We start from the raw sequence: 13,110 nt of genomic DNA on the forward strand, positions 1-13,110 counted from the left end.
ATAAAATTGCAAGCAGGTGCCCCTGTGTGGCAACAAGTGGCAAGCTGCCAAATAAACTCAGACTATATACATTTATTTTTCCCAATTTCATTCATCCTTACCTCAGCACTTTAAGCCTTCCTTTGGCACGTTATAGCAGTTTACAACTTCTCTATCGGACCATGGTCAAATGTGGTTAACTGAAAGTGTGGTAACAGCCAGTGGATTTGGGGGTCCTGTTGTAATAAGTTTATGTCCAATTTCAGACACAATGTGGGCCACAGAAAATACCTTATTTAATTTCTGTACTGTCCAATAGCCAAGGCTGTCTGGGTGATGATGAACAGCATTCACCTATGAAAGCAACATTTGTGACTCTTCACATTTAAAAGCATATAAATGTGCCCTTTATATGCATATTGTGTTAATGCACCAGTAGCTTGCCTGCTTGGGTCTCCAATCATCAGTAAGCAAACAGTAATGCATTGGATCCTATACATCTGGTCATTTAAACACAACTGGCTGGGGACTGGCAGAGATACTTCCATGTGGACCATATTACCCATAAATTGGACTTCGAACACCTTTAATTCAGTCATTTGGAATTAAACATAATTTAGCATCAGATTAATGCTCCTTTAGAATTAACAGGAAAGCCCTAAAGACGTACAAAGGTTTATTAAATAATATATCTACATCCCATCATGTTTTGAGCCATTTGCACTTCAAAGAAAGAAGCTAGTGCAGAGATGGACTGTGGTTCTTGCAGGCTTGTACCCTAGATTCTTTCAGAGTGAAGTGCTTGGGTTGAACCATACGAGAAACAGTTGTTGTTGTAATTCATTCCCTGGAAACATAATGAACAGCTTCTCTCAGTGTGCATAGTAACCCAAGACTGCTTTGGCTAGCATCATGCAAGGAGCCCCTTTTACTGAGTTTGCTCTCATTGCTGCTATTGCTGCTTCCCCTTTGGCTGGCCAAGGAAAAGCTGCTGACCTAGGCATCTGTGCAGCTGGCTGTATACTGACGACAGTCAAGACATGAGTTACAGCTACCTTTTGGATTTCTACCAGAGCAAGGAGCCTTTTCCTCTCTGTCAAAGGTAAGGAATGAAGATAGCTGATGGATATACTGGTAGTTGAAGGGACTTAAATCAGTCATAGTTTAATGGAATATTAAGTTTGAATTGTATTGAGTAGCTTTGACATAGTCATCTAGATAAATTAAAGTCATGTATAACCAAATCAGCAACATCCTTACATGACATGCATTTCTTTAATACTAGCTTTCCAAAATGGGATGGTTGTGTTAACATTGTTTCTGTTCTTGTGAACTGCCTGGGGTGCACATGAACCTGTGCAAAGGTTGAATTTATGCAAAATGGGAGAGTACGTATAATGTAAACATGATTTATTCATAAGCTTCCCTTTGTTTTAAAGCAAGATACAGCAGACTCTTCATTAACCGGAAACTCAAGGAACCGGCACTCTCAAGCAACTGGCAAAAAAATCAAAGAAATAATACTTTTAATAAAAATTAAAATAACATAAATTTCCAGCAGAAATGTAAGTTTAAACATGGCGCGCCGCACCGTGAGTGAGCCCACTTGACTCTGACTCCTGCCAGTTTACCATGCGTAAGCATGCTGGTCATTGGGTTCTATTGTTACTCAATGTTGTGTTACCCTCAAGCAGAAAATGGAAATATTCAATAGGCTTGAGAAAGGTGGAATTGTGCAGTGCTCATGGAGGAATTTAATGTTGGTTCATCAACGGTCTGTGACATTAAGGCTCAGTCTCAGAAGATAGAAGTTTGTTTTAATGTGTCTTAATTTTTTTCATAACTTTATTTCAATATTAATATCAAGTTAATACAGAGTTTATGGCATGACATGGCATGGCATGGCATACTTTGGGGTATGGTATTAGGCCTATTTTAATAGTAACTCTCAAGCAATCAGAAACTACATTTATCTGGCATCTACCAGTCCCCATGGGTGCCGGTAAACTGAGAGTCTACTGTATCTAGATTGAGATCTAATTATTTTAATGCCAGGAGAATGCAACCAGCTTTGAAGCATTATTGTGATTTTCCCTACAAGAGCAGTTTACAATAACTGCCTTTGGTGGTGGTTTTATTTCTTAATGGGTTTTGATGGTACAGAGCCAATACTTTATTTCACAAATAGTGTTATTTCAATTAGAGATACTCTGAGATCCAAAAACTACAAACTGATATAAGCCAATTGTTACAGCGCAATGTCATTTGGCCATTTGCTGGGGACCGTAACTTCAGGCAGCCTACTGCACGATATAAAATGTCTCATCCCATACAAACCATCCCAGCTTTTTATTCATTGATGCATTGACCACTTAGGATCCTGACTTTCCCACCATGCTACCTATGACTTTCCCGTGTTGCATGCACACGCAGTCTCCGTTCTTAGCTTTCTGGACTGGATGCACTCTGTCTTGCAGCATGTGTATGGCGGCAGCTAAACCCCACATACTTGTATAAAGCTAAGAAGAGCAGGGAGAAAGATGGACAGCGGACTTTCACTGCCACCAAATAGAGATAAACATCTCTTACAGAACAGATTGCAGGTGTAGCTAAGCAGCGACTTCTTGCTTGCGATTGTTACCAAGACAACTAGCAATTCTCTCCTGCAACAGCCTGCTGAAGGGTGAAAAAGCATGAATATAAGCAGCAGATAATTCCCCCACAGCCAACACTACCCAAATAAGGAATGGGTTTCTTGTTACATATTGTAAAAGTGAAAATGACAAGATTTCACTTTGCTTTGCTATTGCCTAACAAGAAATTTCCTTTCTACCAATAAGGATATTTTGCCTTTTCTACTCCTTGCCACCATCCTGTTTGGAAATTGGGCAAGTTAGTTACTCTTTATTCATGGCATAATTTTCAAAACTAAGTCCTATTTTGTTCAGTGTGGCTTATCCACAGGACAGCATGCACAGAATTAAAGACTTATTGTGTGCAAAGAATAATTAACAAATAATTGCCTTGTGAATAGGAAATTTTTGTCAGGCATCCATGAATAAAAGAGAAAGACAGAAGGAAAAGATACACTTTTCCTTTGGGGGAAAATTTTCTGTGTGCTTTAATACAGCTATAATTTAACAATATTAATCATTTCCATTGGAGATTTACATCTGTTAATAGAAATAAAATACTACTGAGTTGTTGGAAAGTTGGGATATCTTTTCATTCACCTGTGACATCAGTAGAAAAATAATAAAACTGCTGCAGCATCCCTACACTTAGAAATAAAGCATGGAAGGAAGAACTCTTCTTCATGGCCTGCTAGTTTTCTTTGTGCAGGGTTATTTTTAGATGGGGGAACATGCAACATGATACTATTGTGTAGATTGGTCCCAGGAATGTAATCATATTCATATTCAGAAGTAAGTCTTTTTATGTTCAGTGTGGCTACCAAGGACTAAGCACAAATAGAAATTAAAGATGGTATGATCATTTTTCATAGTTTACATTCATCAGTTTTGTTTCACCATCATCTGGCAAAAGGGAAGTTGTAGGTTTTCTGAACAGCAACATAAGCCTGCAACACCTGTGAATAAAAATGATAATGGGGTTGAGTGTGCAAGCTAAAGGGAATGACAACTTTATCATTTTACCTTTAATTTTTCATAAAGCAGAACTAAAAATGGCTGTCTGTCTCCAACCTCATGTAATTAATATCAGGAAGAGATACTTAGACTCATGTTTCAGACTTCTGTTGACTTCACTGCACTGAAGCATGATTTCTCAAATCTACCTGCTGGGATTAAATCATTTAAGCACTTTACTTTCATGGTCAGTTTTTTCCTTCAATTGTTCCATATGCATATTCCATTTATTTTCAAAAATAGCTTGCATTTGAGTGCAGATTTCTACGATCTTTCTCCTCGATGGATAATATGTCACTTTCTGCAGTGTCATTCTATGCAAGTTTCCTTAGAAATTAATGCCACTGTGTTCAGGTTCAGTATATAAAGGTTTACAGCTAGGTTGTGCAATTCTGTGGGTGTTTACACAGATGCAAGTCCCACTGTGTTCAGTGGGGATTACTCCTAGTAAACATGTTTAGGAGTGCAACCTTTGTGACATTTTCTGTAGCAGGTGCATAAACATCCTCTGGTTGTAGTATGATTGCTCTTTGCCCATAAGCAAATAACATTTTGAAGGCTATAGAGAGCAGATGTAATTGCATGTTTTGAAGTAACCCCCCTCAACTTGCTTGGAAAACTGAAAAAAGGAAGCAGGCAAGTTAAAAATGTTTGGACAGGTATGTTCTACCGGTGAAATGGAAGAGAACAGAGCAAAGGTGACTGCTTCCTCATATTGTCAGACACAGATAGACTATTGTAAATTTAAATGTGCTCCTTTGATTTTTATATCAATATTTCATAGCTATTCTGTCAGTACTATTTATAGGGCAATTTTCTGTTAGGGAATGAATTTAATGTTAGAGAATGAATTCATTTTACCACAAATGTAGTACTAAAAGTTCCTGGTTTAGTCTTGTCACTTCCTGACACTTTGTCAGTCATGGCATCTAAATTATGGCAAGAGAGGTCAGTCAGGCTCCCTTTTCTATGTCTTGTTAGAAGAAGCACTAATCTATCTGTTGGGGTAAGTCGTCAGCACTTCTTAGTCTGCTCTTTTTAAGGGGTAATGTTTAAGATTGTCTTACTAGATTGCAACAATGGTTTTCCTTCCTTGGAAATCTTCACACCAAAAAGTAGGACAAAATGTTTTAATGAACACACACACACACACACACACACACACACACACACGCAGAAAGAGCAATAAATTCTAGACAGTTCAAAGCTTTTTTGCATCTAAATGTAGACAAAACATAAATATACTGAGGTTTTTCATGGGATTATTATTTAAGGTTTTGTTGCATTCGTAAGACTGTTTCTTTGGGGCACCATCCAATTAAAGTTCAGTTTTCTTAAGGACCATTGATTCAGTCCATACTAAACCTTCCCTGTTGAAGTAAATTAAATTCTTGCTTACATTTACTTAGAAGGAATTTCTATAGTGTCAAATAGGGTTAACTCCCAGGCAAATGTATATAAGGATTACAGCCTTTCTAGTGCTTAAATCTGAGGTTTTGAAAATTTCTGTTAAAAGTATAGGTCCCCTGGCAGCTAAATTTGAGCAGTGTTTAAGACTGAGTTCAGCACCAAATATGCAAACACAGGCTTTCATAGTGCAATCAGTGGGACTGCAAAAAGTACTTATATTTTACTGGATTGTGGTCTTATGATTTTATAGGAAAAAGAATAGAATGTAAAATGCTCATTTATAAAATTGTTTATCACATGAGAACACTCAAGGCATTGCATAGAATTGTAATTTCATACCAATTATTTTTAACAGCCTTAAAAGAAATATAATGAGCTAAATTCATGATTGCAGCTCAGTTGACTTCTACTGGCAATGTATTTGCCCCAACAAATGTTTCATGGGCCTTTTATGCCTTCAACATGTGGCCAGGTAATGTGAATTATAAATCTTGTGTCCTTTTTACTGGGTGAACGGAAATGGCTGTAATGAACTAAGCATACTGCCATAAAAGTAAAAGATGTTTTTGGTGTTACTGAAAAATATGGAACACAAATAGCTCAATATAAATATGTTCAGTATAAATAGCATAGTTTCCATGCCTATGTATTGATGAGTGTTATTTACTTGGCTTTTCCTAAGGACACAGAAGCACAGATTTCCTTCAACCCTGATGTCCAAGACAGTGCCTGTTGGTCCCCTGATGTTCTGTTTCCTACATAGCTGCTGCTTTCAATTTACTTTGGCAATATAGTGTGTGTGACTTATAGTAGGTAGCAACCTTTGGTTGTTATTGAAGCAATATGTTCTCAGTTCAGAAACTTGGCTCTATTGTACAATTCCTAACAGATGTGCATTTTGGACAACTGGGTAGAGTTTCCTTTACCAGAGAGAAAGAAGGAGAGAGGGAGGGAGGAAGAAAAGAAAAGAACCTGGCTCAAACATGATTGTAACTCTGCGTTAGTTTATGACGAGGTAGGTTCAATCTGGGTCCTGTTCAGCAATATATGAGAGATGATGGCCTCCTTATCTCCATGTGGTCAAAGGCAGATTTTACATTTTAAAAATAAGACTAAGATTCAAAGGTTTGGAAAGATCCAGTGGGATTTTATTTATTAGTTTATATGCAGTGCCTTCCACCCACCCCCAACTGCAGTTGAGGAAAATCCTTCTTGGTTGTTTGGACCCAAATGCAAGTGCAAATGGTTTTGTTTTTACCTTAATGAAAGAACCTTGCTTAAATAAATCCATGAAAACTGTCTGTGTTAAATTTACCATATCCTGTTGAATTGAAAAACCACCACCAACATCACATTGTGTATAATCTGATTAGGAATACCTTCCAAGGGAGGGCTTCCAGTGCTACTGATTAGAAGATACTAGTGCTACTACTTTTTTCCCCTGAACAGATTTTCTGCGCTAAGTTAAAGGAGGAGGTGGTGATTAGGCCCCTGCTGATGAAGGCAAAGCTAGATTCAGAGGATGTTAATAACTACCAGCCAGTTGCCAACATTCCCTTTTTGGGCAAGGTGCTCAAGTGGGTGGTTGTGGACCAGCTCCAGGCACGCTTGGAGGTAACTGACTATCTAGATCCATTTCAGTCTGGTTCCAGGCTTGGTTTTGGCACAGAAACTGTCTTGGTCACCCTGGAGGATGACTCTTGTCAGGAAGAGGACAGTGGGAATGGGTCCCTTGATTGTTCTGTGGTATGATCTTTGCTGAGAGGATGACTGGTACATCTCTGCTCATTTTCCTGGACCTCTTTGCTGCTTAAATACTGTCAACCATTGTATCCTTCTGGATAGGCTGGCTGGGTTAGAAGTTGGGGGCACAGCACTCCAGTGGTTCAGCTCCTACCTGACCAGCTATTTCCAGAAGTTGGTGTTGCTGAAGTATGGCTTTGTGCAGTGGCTCTTACTCCATGAGGAACTGCAGGGTTCCATACTTTCCCCATGCTTTTCAACATGTACATGAAACCACTGAGCGAGGTCATCTAGGGGTTTGTGGTCCATGCACTGGTGACCTCCCATCTGAACTGCTGTAATGCTCTTGTAAACAGTCTGGAAGCTTGACTTGGTCCAGGATTGAGCTGCCGGGAAAACATGACACCAATACTTTATCAGCTCCAGTGGCTTCCAGCTGAGATCTAGGGTGCTTTAAATGGCTTAGGGTCTGGATATCGCAAGGAATGTCATCTCCCACATGTGTCTGCTCACTCCTTAAGGTTGGCTATGGAGGTCCTTCTTCAGAAACCGCCCTTTCAGGAGGTAGAGAAGGTGGTTACTAGGGAAGGGTGCTCTCCACAGTGGTGCTCCAGTTATGGAACAAACTCCCCAGAGAGGTGCACCTGGTGCCAATGCTTTATGCTTTTCAGCACCAGGCCAACCACTTTTTATTTTCCATATATTTTAATACTTAACAATTTTAATTGCTATTTTTATTACATTTTAAATCTTTTTACCTCATGATATCATGGAGTAACCACAGGTGATTATTTGTACTTTTTAATTATTTATCAAAATTATGTGATTTTAACTGATTTTATTTATTGTCATTTGTTGTTTATTTGATTTGATTATAAGATTGCTGCTACCTTTTTTGTGGGCTTGGTGGTAGTAGGAGTGGGTATAAGATGTGGTTGGGCAAGGGTGGAAGGGCCTTTGTAGAAAGATTTTATATTTATTGATTCTATTTTATTGTTACATATTGTTGCAATTATTTGCTTTATAACTGTATGCATTTTAAATTGCTGTACTGTTATATTGTTACTAGTTTTGTTGTAAATCATTTTGAGAGCTTTGAAAGCCGTGAGCTTTGAGAGCTATGAGGGCTTACTGTGTACAAAAGCAGTAAGTAAATAAATAAAAGAAGAAAAATGCTATGGAAAAACATGAAAGGGTTATGAAGCAGAGACAACCTGGTAAAATTCTGTGATATAGAAGATGATAAAGGTCTTTGTGTAGCTTTAAAGCTATGCAGCTGTTTTTTGTTGCATTTACACTGCAGTGCTTTGTGTGTTTAGAGTGGCCTGCACATGTTCCAGGCAGCCATGCATGTTGGCCGGGGCATTCTGGGAGTTGTAGGCCTTTTTCTGCCTGAACATGCATAGCATTTCACGCTTAAAGCCTGCTCTGATACCACTTTAACTTCCAAGATAGGTGGGGAAGGGTTTAATATGGATTGTGTTCCATAAGATCCTGGTCTTACTCACTAGGAAACCCCTGCCTGGGGCAGGCTGCTAGATCCTCCACCTTGTGTTGGGGCAGCGAGATGGATTGAGGTGGCTACCGATGTACGACTGTCCTGCCATGCAGTGGGCTCCCTGGGTGAGGTGGTTTTGTGGGTCTATAACTCCAGCATACCCAAGGCAACTATGCTAGCTGGGCTACCCTAAGAAATGCCTTTCTTCCATTCATACTTGCATAAGGTTGTGCCCTTACACATCTTTTCATTATAAATAAATGAAAATAATGACCAGGTCAGACTATGCCTCCACCTTGATCTGCAGTGGCCTTCTAGGGTCTCAGGCAGGAGTCCTTCCCTTCAGCTGATGCCCAGTCCACTTAGACTGCAGGCACCAGGCATGGCATTTGGGATGCTGCACATTCGAAGCATATGCAGTCCTCCAGGAACTGGGCTGTTCCTCTGTAGCAGAGGAGAAAAACATCTGAGGAACATATAATTTGCAAACCTCGGTTCCCGTACCCCGTCCCTTCTTTGTTGAAATTGTATAGAATAGGCTCTTTTGATGGCAAGGTGATAGTTTAACCTGGTATGCAGAGTGGAGAGAAGGTAATGCTGAAGGGCTAAGTCAACCATAGAGGCCCCACCTAATCGGCCTGCTTTGTATTTATAGCAACATGTCATGAGGAAATACAGATAACAACAGTGCACAGATGTGGATCAATTTCAGACCACCCTATAATGTAAAGCTTCACCAAATCCAAGCCCTGGCATTAGACTCAGACAACCTAGGGCTGGCACTGTAGTTATACAGCTGGTAAAAGTTGCTATTTTTAGCCATTCTCTCTTGACGCATGTTTAGGTGTATTTATTTTCCCCAGTAAATAAGAGCCTACCATTTTCACAGAGAAAGGTTGAGAAATGTCATCTGTATCAAGCAGTGCTGAGGTGCAGCGATGAAAAGGAATTTTTGCCTTCTAAGGGACAATATAATGTCTTTGTAAAGTGTAAAAAAGACCTCTTCACACATTGCTTTCCTACACACTTTGGAGCTGATTTTGGCAATAGCTCTCTGGACATATGTAATGTGGCTTATTTAATCATTTTCCATAAAAAAAACACATGTGGTTTGAAGCACGACTGCATGAAATATGACCTTGTCCATAGTGAACACTGGTGATCTGTATTCCTGCTGGTCCAGCTGACATGACCAGATAGTCATACAACCATAGGCTTATATGCTTCACTGTGTTTTAAAAAACAAAACCGATATGAATAATTGGTTTAGTGCCTCATCTGATGTCTTTTTCTAGTGCCAAGCTAAAACCCTGCCCCCATCACCCTTCCCATTCTCTGTTGTTTCTCTGTGTCTGTACTTTGTAAGCCCCTTGGGGCAGAGACTTGTCATTTCCTTGTAAAGCAGGATGCACATGATTGGTGCACAGAAAAGTTTAAGTAGATTCATGTAACTTTTTTTTTATTTGGGATTGCTAGTTGCATTGTAGACATTATGATGGAAAGGTAAGATACAGTTCCATAAATAAATTATACGCAAGTAAATCTAAATTACATACCTGAAAGATATCCTTGTGAAATAGCTCTACATGCAGTCCTGTAAATAAATAAATTGATGAGATGCTTTCTATTGTGGTACTAAGTTATGGTATAGACTTTATCATAGGTGAGCTTTTTGAAGGTTAAAGAACTTTATGGTGCAACTTTGAAACTATTTGAAAAGAGGTCTGTGTTCAATTCCTTCTCCAGCAGAGAGAAGAGTGAAAGAGAAAGGTCATGATGCAGCATATGTTTTCCATGGAAAAGGTCCCAGTTCCAATTCTTGGCATTTCCAGGTTAGCACTAGAAAGATCTGTCTGAGAGCCATCACCAGTCCAGTGTAGTCCATACTGAGTAGATGGGCCAATGATTTGGTATAAGGCAGCTTCCTGGGATTCCCCCCACTCTTCAGTGCTAGGAAGTCTGCAGAAACAAGACTTCTTTCTGCAAAGAAGGAAAGCTGAAGGGAGCTGAAGACCAGTATTGCTGCTAGGCATATGGAATTTTTAACATGCCTTGTAGAAATCGCACAGAAGTTGGTTAGTGGGATAAGCCTTAGGGAAAACCAGAGCTGAATTCTAACAGAGGGCTCATATCTTGTAAGTGAAGTGGATCGCTTCTCTATAAATGCGTTGTTTGTGTAAGTGCAATGTGACAAAGCAGATGCTGGATTAGAATGAACAAGTGTGAAAACAGAAGTCCACTATTTGGACCTACTAAGCAATCTAAGGCAGGGATCCCCAGCACTTTGCGATCAGTGGCACATTTGGAAATATGAGAATGTTCTGTGGGCACCACCACATGATACCTAATAGACATCTGCCAGTCTCATGTGTGGATCTTAGCTTGTGTTTTACTTAGTAGACATGAAAGAAAAGTTTTTACTAAGGAATTGACTACTCCAATTAACTGCTGGTGATGATAAGCAGCTGCTGCTTCTTTAAACATTCTTTAAGGCAGCTTACAGAGACCACTTCTACTCCCTTTTATTCTTACAACAACAGCCCTTTGGGGTAGGTTTGAGTGAGAGTTAGTGACTGGCCCAAAGCCACCCATTGAGCTTCATAGTTAAGCAGGAACTAGAGCCCAGATATCATCATATAACTTGTCAATGGAAATTAAGACTATGCCCTCTATACCCTTTTAACTGCTAAAAGACTGATATTAGAACATCTGAAGGATAATGGGATGGACTGACAATACCTTACAACAGCAGTCCCCAACCTTTTTGGCACCAGGGACTGGTTTCGTGGAAGACAATTTTTCCGTGGCCCGGGGTTGGGGGGTGATTCAAGCACTTTAGAGTGGTGCCTTATACTTCAAACTTAATTCGTTTCAGAAGACTGTTTGAACTCTGAATCATTTGAAATCTGAAGCTATGTTCCCTGTTCCCCATTAGAAATAATGGAAACTGAATCCATTTCCAGACCCCAAACAATACCCATCTTGATAAACATAAACAGTAAATACACATAATTTAAGGTAAAAGGGTCACAATTAAATGCCAAATTTAGTTAAAATTTGAAAACAAATATGTAAATAAGTACAGTACTGTATAATATAGTGAAAATTGCATTTACTATCCAAATTTTTTAGTGAGGGAGTAGTGTAGCAGAAAAAGATCGAGAACACAGAATGATTGGGAAGGCAGGCAGTTAAAAGGTACTCAGAACAACTGAAAAGGGCACTCGTCTAACAGGCACTGAGAATAATAAAAAAGGCACTCAAAAGGATTGAAAAGGCATGCAGTGAAAGGGAACAGACGCAACAAGAGAGGAGAGGTGGCTTGGGCACACAACTGATGATGTCTATGCAGCAACCACATTTTTTTCTCTGTGTCTGTGGCTCAAACTTAGAAATGTCATTTGAACTTCAAAGACATTTTAAATTTACTCTAATGTTTGAACTTTTGATCTCACCTGTCACTCTCCTTCTGCTGTGCTGCCCAGTTCCTAACAGGCCACAGACTGGTACTGGTCCATGGCCCGGGGGCTGAGGACCCCTGCCTTAGAATTCTTTCAATAGATGTGACCATCAAGTGGATACTTATCTGTATATTGTCCTGCTTTTGTTGGGGATCATGTCTAATTGCAGAAAAGTTGCATGCATTTCGTAGGTATTTGTTGCTTTGGATAGATAAAAAACTATGTACATATTTTATAAAAATAGGATTTACAAAGTTTTGTGAGGGCCTAAGGGGATGTCACTTTGGGGACCCCGATATAAGGGAGGCCCAAAGAACAGGAACTTTGAAACTTAAAAGAGATTGAAAGTGCACAAAATGCTGTTCTCTCGGTTACTGAATTCCAGGAAGGACATTTCTGTGTAGTTTCCTACACAAAATATCTCTCCCTTGCTTCTGATGTATAAATCATGATGCCTGATCATTTCACATGTGTATAAATTTCACATGTACAAGCACTGAGAAGCTACAGTTGTCTGCAGTTTGCAAGCATTTGTACACTGTATATGCCGCATGTACCACAATGTGACATATACCACAATGTGAGACAATTCCCACATAGGAGTGGTATTATACTTCTCTCTAAAACAGACATAGTTGCATTGTTCGTGACTATAATGTAAACACAACATTAGGATTCTGTTTACAATGATCTGTTGAGGAATCAGGGAAAAGAGAAGTCAGCATTCAGGGATAACAAGAGATGGCTCTCAATATTTCTGAATAAGGGACTTCTGCTGCTTTAAAAATGTTAATAGGTGCTGCAGGGACAATCAGTTCCAGACTGGGCTGTACTGCTGAGAGAAAGGGAGATTAATGATTTCACCATTTGTTTGAATTGGTCTTTTTTTAAAAGCAGTGCAAATTCCAGGTGCAAGGTTCTGATCTGGATTAGGACCACAGCGGGATGCAAAGGGATAAAAGCCCAATAATCATACATGCTACAACCTTGATCTGGATCAGGGCCCCCATACTGGTAATGTGTAAAAAACAAACCCCGTGCTCAAGACCAGAACTATCGAGAAATATTTCAGCACCAAGCTAAATTACAATTTCAAGCCCATAAACACTGGTGTTACAACAAAAACAATTGAAAAATGAATATGCGCTGAAGTGATGCTTTGTTCAGTACTTTTCAAGCCCTGGAATTCAAAGTACAGATAATTATGGAGAATTATCCCCCAAACTGCCTTCAAATCACTCCTTTACAAAAAAAGAAAACATTTCATAGGCCTACAAGAGAGAGCATGTATGGGGGACAAACACAGCTGTGAGTTTGGTTAAAACATTGAAATTTGTTTGTTGGAGCAACGTACAGTTAACAGGATTCAAAG

The 13,110-nt window shown here is 39.4% G+C and overlaps 1 protein-coding gene across 12 annotated transcripts in view; it reads left to right on the top strand.

Annotated features, from left to right (window-relative positions):
* Positions 1 to 13,110, top strand: part of MBNL1 (muscleblind like splicing regulator 1) — a 180,117-nt gene that overhangs the window by 83,541 nt on the left and 83,466 nt on the right. The window contains exon 2 of one of the 12 annotated variants that reach the window (XM_044433049.1): positions 962 to 1,081. The exons of the other annotated variants lie outside the window; for them this stretch is intronic. The gene's annotated coding sequence lies outside the window, so the exon portion shown is untranslated. The remainder of the gene's footprint in view (positions 1 to 961; positions 1,082 to 13,110) is intronic. 12 annotated transcript variants of the gene reach the window in all.

The sequence above is a fragment of the Varanus komodoensis genome, unplaced genomic scaffold, assembly GCF_004798865.1.
Source record: "Varanus komodoensis strain SLA01 unplaced genomic scaffold, ASM479886v1 scaffold25, whole genome shotgun sequence".
Lineage (NCBI taxonomy): Eukaryota > Metazoa > Chordata > Lepidosauria > Squamata > Varanidae > Varanus > Varanus komodoensis.